Genomic DNA, 12399 nt, shown 5'->3' on the forward strand with positions numbered 1-12399 from the left:
GAGAGAGAGAGAGGGGAGAGAGAGAGGAGCGAGGCCGACCTTGTAATACAGAGCTCAGAGCTTTACTGAAGTTGAACAGAAAAGAAACCTTGTTTGAAAGGAAGAGACTGGCTATATTTAGTACTGGGTAGGATGTCAGCTCTGAAAATAAACTGCTCCCAGAACCAAATGTAATCCTCTGTGCTGTTGTCACCTGCAGCAGGCTGGTCTTCCTTCCAGGGCAATGAGGACCATGGACACATTGGCTACCTCAGAGCTCCTGACATTGACAAGGACTTGCTTTGCTCCATTATCAAATTTTATAACTTCTGATTAATGTGGCGGGGGGGGGGGGGAGNCGGGGGGGGGGGAGTAGCGTAGCTGGAGAAAGTGAAATCTATGTTAGTATATATGTGGTGCAGGGAAGTGTCCTGCTAAATAAAAACCAGAATCTAGGGGCGCCTGGGTGGCTCAGTCGTTAAGCATCTGCCGTCGGCTCAGGGCGTGATCCCAGGGTCCTGGGATCAAGCCCCACATCGGGCTCCTCCGCTAAGAGCCTGCTTCTTCCTCTCCCACTCCCCCTGCTTGTGTTCTCTCTTGATGGCTGTCTCTCTATGTCAAATTAATAAATAAAATCTTAAAAAAAAAACAACCCAGAATCTACACACCATGTGGCCAGAAGCTTAATGCAATATCCTACTTCCGTGGTATACTTCTGATACACGAATGTGAACACAGGGGCCCAACCAGTGCTGTGATAGGCCACGTAGAAGGATATACTTGAGGTACACTCTAAGTGGCATAGAGATAAGCCCTATGGAGACGTCATGCATATACAACTTAGGGAGCTCACATAGGGCATTCAGACAGGCCAAGGTCAGGCTACATTAGGAAAAGACAGAGACTTAAAGTTACATTTACACACACACACACACACACACACGCTGTGTTGGTAAAGTATAGGTGATGCCTTTCACTGAAATGGAAAAAAAAAACAGGATAAAACAGGTATTTTAATGGGAGAAAATCTACTTTTTTAAAAGCAAACTCTACCCCGAACATGGGGCTCAAACTCACAACCCTAAGATCAAGAGTCACATGCTCTACAGACTGAGCCAGACAGGTGCCCCTATGGAAGAAAATACAACCAGAGTTCCAGAATTCTAAGTTTCATTTCTATCTTCTCATCACTTCCACTCTTAACCCTCTCTAGTCTGGACTGTTTCAACAGCCTCTTAATTGTTCTCCTTGCTTGCACCCTAAGTCCCTCTCCTGAATATATACTCCACAGGAAAGCCAGAAAGATCCTTTTAAAATTACAAGTCAGATTATTTCAACTCCTCTGGATCCAGCCCTCTGCTATTTCTCTGGTTTCCTTTGCTATCAGTATCTCCTCACTTCTTGCAGTCTAGGCATGCTGATCTTCTTGCTCTTCCTAGAACATTCCAAGCACATCCTGGCCTTGGGATTTGCATTTACTCTACCTTCCATGTGGGAGATGCTGTGCCTATGTAGCTAAATGGCTTTTTCTCTCATTTTGTTTGAGACTCAGCTCAAATGTCACCTAATGAGAGACACTTTCCAATACTGCCATACATGAAATAGCAACCCCTTTAGTCTATATCACGTTTGTTGGATAAAGAAAGATGATGGGTGGAGATGTCTGATATGCTGTTAGATATCTGGGTCTAGAGTTCACCTAGGAGGTCTGGACCAGATTCAGGAGTTTCCATCACTACAGGCAAGGATAATAGTGTTTGTAATGGTCTAGAGGTAAGAGAACACATGGTGTATTCAAGGACCATGTGGGAGTTTTTGAAAATGCAGATTTTTTTGGTCTCACCTAAGATCTTTTGAATAAGAACTCTGGAGGTGAGACTTAGAATTATGTAGCTTGATAAAGTTCCACATGTTATACTGATGTGCAGCGATAGTTCAGAACAACTGCTTGAAAGATACATGTACCTGCACCAAATTTGCTAGTAATCTCCACATTGCCAAACCAGTAGATACTTTATATATCTCATTTGACCACTCTGTTGGAGTTGATAGTTGATCACTCAACTTCAAACATTATACTTCCTTGGTTTCCAAGCATCACACTCTCATGATTCTCCTGCCACGTTTCTGACCATTCTTTCTCAGTCTATTTTATGGACTTCTGTTCCACCAATCCCTTAAATATCTGTGATCTCCATGGTTTTGACTTCCTTTCTGTCACTCTAACATTCCACACACTTTCCTACTAGGCTCACCCATTCACATGACTTAAATCTGTGTACTACTGGTGCCCATATTTCCATTCCTGATCTACATCTTCTCTTTTTCAAGTTTTTATTTACATCCTAGTTAGTTAACGTACAGTGTAATATTAGTTGCAGGTGTAGGATTTATAGATTCATCACTTACATACAACACCCAGAGCTAGTCACAAGTGCCCTCTTTAATCCCCATCACCCATTTAACACATCCCCCACCCACCTCCCCTCCAGCAACCCTCAGTTTGTTCTCTATAGTTAAGAGTCTGTTTTATGGTTTGCCTCTCTCTTTTTCCCTCCTATGTTCATCTGATACATTTCTTAAATTCCACTAAGTGAAATCATATGATATTTGTCTTTCTCTGGCTGACTTATTTTGTTTAGCATAACACGCTCAACTCCATTCATGTTGTTGCAAATGGCAATATTTCATCTTCTTTATGGCTGAATAATATTCCATTCCATTGCCTTTCATCCATTTTTATTTTATTTTTGTCTATGGTGTAAGAAAGTTGTCCAGTTTCATTCTTTTGCATGTGGCTATCCAGCTTTCCCAACACCACTTGTTGAAGAGACTGTCTTTTTTCCGTTGGATATTCTTTCCTACCTTTTTGAAGATTAGTTGACAATATAGTTATGGGTTCATTTCCTGGTTTTCTATTCTGTTCTATTGAACCTTGTGTCTAATTTTGTGCCAGTACCATACTGTATTGATCATTACAGCTTTGTAATATAACTTGAAACCCAGAACTATGATGCCACCAGCTTTCCCTCTCTTTTTCAAGATTGCTTTGGCTATTCAGAGATCAATGAAACTAGGAGCTGGTTCTTGGAAAAAAATAAAATTGATAAACCCCTAGACAGGCTTATCAAAAAGAAAAAGGAAGGGACCCAAATAAATAAAATCACAAATGAGAGAGGAGAAACAGTAGCCTACACCACAAAAATACAATTATAAGAGTATTATGAAAAATTATATGCCAACAAATTGGACAACTTGAAAGAAATGGATAAATTCCAAGAAACATATTAACTAGCAAAACTGAAACAGGAAGAAATAGGAAACTTGAACAGACCAATAACTAGCAAAGAAATTGAATCCATAATAAAAAATTTCCTAACAAAGAAAAGTCCAGGGCCAGATGGCTTCCCAGGGAAATTCTACCAGAAATTTAAAGAGTTAATACCTATTCTTAAACTGTTCCAAAAATAAAAATAGAAGGAAAACTTCCAAACTCATTCTAGGAGGCATGCATTACCTTGATTCTGAAACCAAACAAAGATTCCAATAAGAAAAGAGAACTACAAGCCAATATCCCTGATGAACATGGATGCAAAAATTCTCAACAAAATACTAGCAAATCGAATCCAACAGTACGTTAAAAGAATCATTCATCATGTTCAAGTGGGGTTTATTCCTGGGTTGCAAATGTGGTTTGATATTCACAAGTCAATCAACATGATATGCCACATTAGTAAAAGAAAGGATAAGTACCATACGATCTCTCAATGGATGCGGAAAAAGCATTTAACAAAGTACAACATCCATTTTTGATAAAAACCCTCAACAAAGTAGAGATCGAGGAAACATATGTCAACATCATAAAGGCCATATACAAAAAACCCACAGCTAATATCCTCAATGGGAAAAACTAAGACCTTTTTCTCTACTGTCAAGAACAAGACAGGGATGTCTACTCTGACCACTGTTATTTAACATAATACTGGAAGTCCTACTCTCAAGATCAGACAATCAGAAGAAATAAAAGGCATTCGAATTGGCAAGGAAGAATTCAAACTTTCACTATTTGCAGACAACATGATACTCTATGTAGAAAACCTGAAAGACTCCTCCAAAAAACTCCTAGAACTGAAACACAAATTTGGTAAAGCTGCAGGATACACAATCAATGTACAGAAATCTGTTGCATTTCTATACACCAAACATGAAGCAGCAGAAAGAGAAATCAAGGAGTTGATCCCATTTACAATTGCACCCAAAACCGTAAGGTAACTAGAATAAAGCTAACCAAAGTAAAAGATCTGTACTCTGAAAACTACAGAACACTTATAAAAGAAACTGAAGATGACAAAAATAAAAGGAAAAACATTCCATGCTCATGGATTGGAAGAACAAATATTGTTAAAATGTTTGTATTACCCAAAGCAATCTACACATTTAATGCAATCCCTACCCAAATACCACCAGCATTTTTCACAGAGGTGGAACAAACAATCCTAAAATTTGTACAGAACTGATCCATATCTTCTTATTAAGTCAAAACCCATGGGCAACTCAAACCCAACATTCCCAAACCTAATTTTTAAATATTCCTTCCGTATTTCAGCATATGGCATAATTAATACCTCACATCTAATAAGTCACTAAGTCTTGTTTATTCTATATTCTGCATATAACCCACTTTTCTTCATCCACACTGCCTCTACATTGATTAAGTCCACACTTATCTCTCATCTGATTTAGTGACAGATTGTATTGCAGTTTATATGTTTGTATGTCCATTTATTCTATCAGACTGTGAGTAATGAGAGGTTAAGATCACTCATTTATTCATTCAACCAGTATGTACTCATCTCCGTACTTTCACATCAAGTATATTCCCTGACATTAAGTAGGTGCTCAGTATATGTTTGTTTTATTGATGAATTACATTGAAACTTACTATGTTACAGATGAGAAAAAACGGGTCTGTAGATGAAAAATGACCTGCCAAAGCCACATGGATTAAGATAATAAAATTTACATTTCCGTAGTCTTAGTCCAGTTTTCTTTCCACAGAATGACTTTGTCCTTATACCCTACCCCTCTATGCTCTCCCACATCATTTTTTTCTCTCTGACTTTTCTAAACCATTCTCTCATTATTGGTCATATTGCTCCTATATTTGTTTGCCAGCTTCTGTGGGAAAAAAAATTATAACCATCACTATAGGTTTTTTGGTTAAGAATCTGTATTTCCTTGGCATTGTTTGCTTCTTCTGGCATCATCACTGCTGAATCAGGATGACCATAGGTCAGCTTTTCATCTGGCATTTCTAAAGAGTTCCTCTTGACTTCAGTAGAGTATGGATAAAACTGGCCTTGTATGGGAACTTGCAGGCTCTCAAATGGATTTAGCTGCAGTCTGGGAAAAACAGAACGAGGAAAGACTTTCAGAATTTGTTTAGAATAAGTGTTTTATGTAGACAAATTATGAGAGTAGGGGTTATAATTATAGGTGAGAGAAATTTATATTTTATTGGGTTTATGGATGAAAATTCTGATTATTTTAGATACTGTATTGGACTATCATACAAAAATTTTTTTATGTATAATCTATTTCCACTTGCTATAATTTAGTAAAACCTAAGTAAGAAACCTGAATAAGCTCAGTACATTCTAGGAATATGATGAAAATATGTGGGTGGTGTCTTCTAGAGAAAATTTCTGTTCCTAACTTATTCAGGCTATGAGCATAGGGGACCCTCTTAGAATGGTTTATAAAACATATTGTTTTCACATCTTTGTATCTGCATTAGTTCTGTTATATCTGCTTGTAATTGTTTTCATTCATTCTTTTATCAAATATTTTCTGAGCATCTACTCTGTGCCAGGCATTATGCTGAGTTTGGGAGATTCAGTGATGATTCTTTTCGCAATTCATTCTGTCATCCCCTCTCTTACCTCTTGGCTTTTGCACGTGCTATTCCCTCTGGCTCTAATGTCCTTCTCATCCTTCAAATTATATTTAAATATTGCCTTTTCTAGGAAGCATTCAATAACCCCCTCAATATTGGATTAGGTGTATTTCCTCTCTGCTCCCTCCCACGGCACTTATCCTTTATTACATTTGTCTGTTTGCTACCTTTCTTACTAAAATATGAGCCCCTTGAGACCAGGGATTCATTGATTAATTATATATTAATTAATAGCATATATAATCTAGTATCTACATTAACACAGAATTAATTTATTTTTATATATTAATTTATTACTATATTATTATACTGTGGGCCTATATTAAGGTAACAATGAAAATAACTGAGATTATTCAACCTTCTCACCTCTTAGGATGATACCCATAAAAAATAATAATTAAGTTAATGATCATTCAACAATGCCTTCTGTAGGCCACTCACTATCTAAGTGCTGATTATTCAACAACTAAATTTCCTACTCTTGTGGAGTTGACACTCAGGTGGGTAGGGAAAGATGTTTGTTCTGTGCCAGATACTGTTCTAAGCATTTAACATGTTTTAACCCATTTAATTCTCACAACAACCCTATGAGGCATATTCGTAAGTTGCACTGATTTTACAAATAAGAAACCAAGGCCCAAAGAAATTAAGTAACTTGGCCAAGGATATATAGCTGGTAAGTGGCTGATTTGGAATTTGACTCAGGTTGACTCTTTTCAGAGTTTACACTCTTAATCACTCCCTCACAAAACCCTCTTATCTGCAAATCTCTTCAAGGATTTTTGCTCTAACTTTTCCAAATTACTTGATATCCCTGAATATTGCATGTCATTATATACTCTTTTGCCCACCAAAATACCAGTTTAGATATCTGTCCTCTTCTTTATCACCCTTAATTATAATTGTTTGCCTCCTGTTCTAGACAGTGATCTCTTTGAGGACAGATACAACATTTACCATATTTGTCTTCACTGCTGTATCCCCAGGGCCTGGCACACTGGTCACTCAATTAATGCCTATTAAATGAATAAAAAACTGACTCTTGGCAATCAACATGAATATTTTTATTTGTGCTTTAAGCTGTTGTGTTTCTGAAAGATTATTTGCAGTTTCAAGATTTTTGAAATGATATTGGGATAGTACAATTATATACAGAAATTGATGTTGAGACATTACAAAATTCACTGTGTGATATCTGACAACTTGTTTTACAAACTTGTTGAAATCAGTGTATTTCAGGAAACATGCTTTCTTAGCTCTTTAGTTAATGGTGTGATTTTCAGGAAACACATTTGGACATATTTATTGAATTGTCTCAGATCATACAGCTAGTTAGTGGCAGTGTTGGCCTAGAAGCAAACACAGGTCTCCTGTCTCCCAATCCAATGCCTTTTTTCTCTTTATGGGCACCTTGCTGACATTAATTCAAATCCAACTGAATTTGGAAATACTGTCTTAGCACAGATCAACCCAACTTCTTTCTAAAAGCCAGTAATTTCAGAAAATAAATAAGTAACCTTGAAGGACACCAAAAAAATAACTCTGCCCTCTAAATATCTTTCTTACTACTATGTTTTAGAAATCTCTAAGTTATGGTTTTATAATTAATTAAACACATCTTTCTATACTTACAGCAAGTGGTTGTCCAAATCATTTCTGATATGACAGCTAAGTCAAAAAGATTTTGAAAGAAGGTAAAGTATCTAACAAAGTGTACTGAATAACCAGGATAGGACATAGATGAAAGTGTTATAGGAGTTACAAGTATAGAAATAAGTTAGGGTATTAGTAAAAACTATCATAGAGCTTTAAAACAGAAAGGAGCCTTAGAGTCAGGGAAGTATTCACAGAGGAATTAGGACCCGAAAGTAGAAAATGAATAAATATATGTAACTCATGTGAAGGATACATATGGAAAGCTGGATTGGTAGCCATGCATTGGTATCTTAGAAGAGTGGATCATTCAACTTGTCTTACATTAAAAGATATGTTGAGAATGGAATGTATAGAGTCAGAGAATAACTCGATTGACAGGCAAAGCAATTTAACCTTAATGCTCTAGGAATTAGAAATAAAGTTTTGAACAAAGGAATTAAGTATGAAAATAAGCCACATTTAAGAAAGATATATTTGGCATGTATCTGCTCAAATTTAAAACTGGAGCTTAAAAAAATAAAAGGATTTCAAACTGAAATTATCTCCTGCGTCTCCTATGTACTTCATTAGGTGAGAACAATTTCTTAATGCTCTTAATATTCATATTTACTGTTCATTGAGCACTAACTATATGCCAGAACATGATAAACCTTTCAAATGCAAGACCTTATTCAATCTATAGGAAATAGCACAATCCTGTGATGAGGGAACTATTGTTACCTCTATTTTATAGATGAATGGAAGAAACAGTTTCAGAGACGTGAATTGAGATGCCCAAAGTCAGACAGCTCATAAACTTAGAAGCAAAAATTTGAACCCTGATCTGTTTGACCCAAATCAGTTAGTACAGTACTTGGCACATAGTTGATGTGCAATAAATACCTGTTGAAAAAATGGGTGAATGAATATATCAGTAAATCTATCATCTTCTGCAGATGAAACCACAGATTAGCTTTAATGTTTTTCATGATCTTGATAAGCTCAAGCCAATATTAAGAGTAAAGAAGATGTGGGGCGCCTGGGTGGCACAGCGGTTGAGCATCTGCCTTCGGCTCAGGGCGTGATCCCAGCGTTATGGGATCGAGCCCCACATCAGGCTCCTCCGCTATGAGCCTGCTTCTTCCTCTCCCACTCCCCCTGCTTGTGTTCCCTCTCTCGCTGGCTGTCTCTCTCTCTGTTGAATAAAGAAATAAAATCTTAAAAAAAAAAAGAGTAAAGAAGATGTTTGAGCCGTAAAAGAGAAGAATTTACCTAGGCAGATCTCTTGACTCTAGAAATTCTGATTAGGAAGAGACTGGATTTGCTTAGAAATTATACACACACACACGTATGTGTATGTGTGTGTGTACACTATGCATACTACACATCAACAAAAGAGTTTGGAGCACCTTTGACACACACATAGACGTATGAGCATGCAGACCCACACAACCTTATACATTTTTAATCCCATGCTTTCTTTTGTTTTCTTAATCCTCTTCAAAGAGTGTAAATAATAGAATGTCAGAGCTAGAAGGGACCTTAGCAATTACCTAATCAGGTCTTCTCACGTAAATGTAGAAATTGAGGCACTAGAGGGAAAGTAAATTGCAAAGGTCACACAAGGAGTTAGAGTAAGATTAAGAATCTCAGTTTCATGACTCACACAGGTTTGTTTTACTCTGAACTGTCACCATTTACCACCTCAATTTTACAGATGGGGTAAGCAAGGCATCCTAAGAATGTTGATGATCAAGCTCCTGCTACTTGTCCATTGAAGCAGGACTTGAAATCAGATCTCTTTTATTTTAAATATGAGGCTTGTTTTCATCCAAGTGCTTCTGTCTGGATGCCCAAAAGGAAGACCCGTTCCTACTGAATTAAATAGTTTGTCCTTCACTTTACGAGAAAATGTCCAAAGCTGCTTTATTTTCAGAAGACTGGTAGTCCTAAGGAGGCTGCATGAAGGCAGGGATTCTGTCTTCCTTATTGAATCCACAATACCTGGTACAAAAAAAGGCACACCATTTTTTTTGTTGATTATATGGCATACTAAAGACAGAAAGGGAAAGTAAGTTGGGTAATGGTTTCCCGATGAATGATGGATGGCTAATCATTATTAGTGCTGAAAAAGTGGGAATGAATGCGGGTAAGAGGTGGGAGAAACCCTTAAACAAAGGAGAAGGTCTGTCTCTCTGATAGAAGCTGCAATCACTCAGCAAGGTCTGAGCGGTTTGGTAGGACTGCGACCGGCAGAGATATTTAAATGAGGCCTCCTTAAAATTGTTACTTTCCACCCCACCCCCATTCCCCTTTAAATTTTGTTTCAGTCATTACCTAGGGACCGGATACAGAGATTCCTATGGGGAGTTCTAATGGGTCGATTCAATTTCAACTGGATGACGCCACTTAGCTAAGCATTAAGAGCTACAGCTCCGGGAAAGCAAACGACACAGAGAGAGGGAGAGAGAGAAATTATAACAAGGAGCAATAAATCCCTTTCCTCCCATCCTCCCCTATAATCCATTCACAAGACCTTCAGAAATCATCTACATTCACAAAACAGCCAGCTCGCTGAGCTGAAGACACTGCAATCTCACTCCCCTCCCCCACCGTCTCTGCGGATTATATACCAACACACCCTGAGCTATATAAATAATCACACACTAGCGGTATCTATTGCTCTGTTGAGATACCCTGGGTCTACAACTGCAGTTTCTGCTGCTTGGGTTCATCCGTCAGATTGGAGGAGACAGAGGCGGAGGCGGAGGCGGAGGCAAAAGAGAAAGAGGGAGGAGGTAAAGAAGGAAGAAGGGGGGGAGGGAAGGGGGAGGGAAGAGGAGGAAGGAAAACGCTGAAGGAGGAGGGGGAAAGGAAAGAGGAGGAGGAGGAGAAGGGGAGGAGAAAGAGGCGGAGGAGGAGGGGGAGGAGAAAGAGAAGAAGGAGGAGGAGAAAGAGGAGGAGGAGATGAACAACTTACCCTGCTGAGCTTTCTTTGGGGAATACGTGCATCAAGATTTAGATCTGCATGTAAAATCTGTACAAAGTATCTGCCACTACAGGTCTGACTCTCCTCCCCACCCCCCCCCGCACCACCGTGGATTTTTTTTTTCTTTCTTTCCGTTTTCTCTGCTGTGTCAGAAAGACCGACACAGAACTATCTCTGTTTCTGGCTCCACTGCCAGTGAAGGAGTTTTCATTCAGACTTTCCGAAGAGAGGTGGGGAAACCTAAAGACTCAGGAGAAGAAGAGGTCTTTTGAGCCCAATGGGGCATTAGTTCTGCTTTCCTCAGCATGGATAAACCCTTTCCTCAAGGTAAGCCACAGAGATTAGCTCTTAAAGACCCTAGAATTCTTTCTATGCAATGCATAGATTGCCATTCATTCCAGCCATCGTGTGTGTGTATGTGTGTGTGTGTGTGTGTGTGCGCGCGCGCGTGTGTGTGCGCGCGCGTGTGTGTGCACGCGTACAAGAGCAAACGCATGGGTAAAATAAAATGAAAACCATTTAAATGAGATTAAATGAATCAGCTTTTGCAGAAAACTATCCGTATTGGAAATTTATAAATCAAAATGGAACTTCAAAATAACCCTTTTGCAGCCAAATGTCAATTTAATTTTTAGCCTGTTGACCTTTAAATGCATTTTGGTTCTTGCCTAAGCCCCTTATAGCGCAGCCTAACCACCCAAGCTGAGGACGTAGGGAGAGCCCGTGCTGAGGCCAGTCTGGCTGCCCAGCGGGCATCCTGTCAGCGTGGGGCTAGTCTGCTATTGGCTCACAAGTCTGGGCTGTGCATCGTTCAGATTTCATCACATCACCTTGCCCTGGGTAGAAATGGCGCAAGCTGACACGGCATAACCCCCTACTTACATTGAGTCAGAGCAATGATTTAGAAATCTCTGGATCCATGCCTGGGTGTGTGTACACATGTCTCTGTGTGGCATACGGAAATTTTGTCAAAAGTGAGAACCTGTGAGCATGTCCAGTTAGCCAATAGGCATTAGATAGGACCTAGTACAGTGGTTTACACTCCCTTCCATTTCTCTAGCTAATTATAATTAGCATTCACCTCTGCATGCTGCAAACCAAGTTGGATGAACAGAAAACAGACCTTGAACTCTTAAACAGAAAATCTATTTTGAAATGCAAACTATTGTTGCTTTTCTGGGTACATTAAAACCTCATTGTAACATAATGTGCTATTACCTGAATTTGGATATTCCAGGTGTTAAATCATGTCCCCAACAAGTCAGCTGCATACATACATACCAATAAGGCACAGACTAGCATTTTATCCGCAAGGAAGTATTAGTCTTGTTCCCTGTCCCTCTAAATAAACATTTACTAAGACTTTATGCATTTTGGGTTTTTTTGTGTACTGTTTTTAGGTCTCTCTAGCTATGAAACAATCTAGATAGTGATCTGAGTGACTTGGATTTGGAAGGTTTTTATTCAGAGTTGAGGAGTTGGGTAGTGAGGAATTAAAAAACCTAAAGGAAGGAGACTAATTCTTCATGAAAGGCTTTTTGAGACACAGAAATGCAACCACTAAACCCGGCATAAAAAATTTAGAGCATCAGAACAAGAAGGGGCTTTAAAAGCCCTCCTTTCGTGCCCCTCGTTTTGCAGATGAATGAGGCTTGGGATAGAAGTCATTTGCCCACAGTCACACAACAAAGTAGTTGGTTAAGACTAGAACTTAAATTTTTTGTGTCTGGTTAAAGCATATGGGGCTTAAAGAAAGATTCCTACTTCTTTAGTGAACAACTAGCATTTTCTTCAGGATTAGAAGTATGTGAATTCATTTGATATGACAATTTTTCCCCGT

At 38.7% G+C, this 12399-nt stretch overlaps 1 protein-coding gene across 4 annotated transcripts in view; it reads left to right on the plus strand.

Moving 5' to 3' along the window:
• SPRY3 (sprouty RTK signaling antagonist 3) overlaps nt 1-12399 on the plus strand; it is a 151841-nt gene that overhangs the window by 131504 nt on the left and 7938 nt on the right. Inside the window, exon 1 of one of the 4 annotated variants that reach the window (XM_002930478.4) lies at nt 10488-10886. The exons of the other annotated variants lie outside the window; for them this stretch is intronic. The gene's annotated coding sequence lies outside the window, so the exon portion shown is untranslated. Of the gene's footprint in view, nt 1-10487; nt 10887-12399 lie in introns of those variants that run through there. 4 annotated transcript variants of the gene reach the window in all.

The sequence above is a fragment of the Ailuropoda melanoleuca genome, chromosome X (genome assembly GCF_002007445.2).
Source record: "Ailuropoda melanoleuca isolate Jingjing chromosome X, ASM200744v2, whole genome shotgun sequence".
NCBI classification, from domain to species: Eukaryota; Metazoa; Chordata; class Mammalia; order Carnivora; family Ursidae; genus Ailuropoda; species Ailuropoda melanoleuca.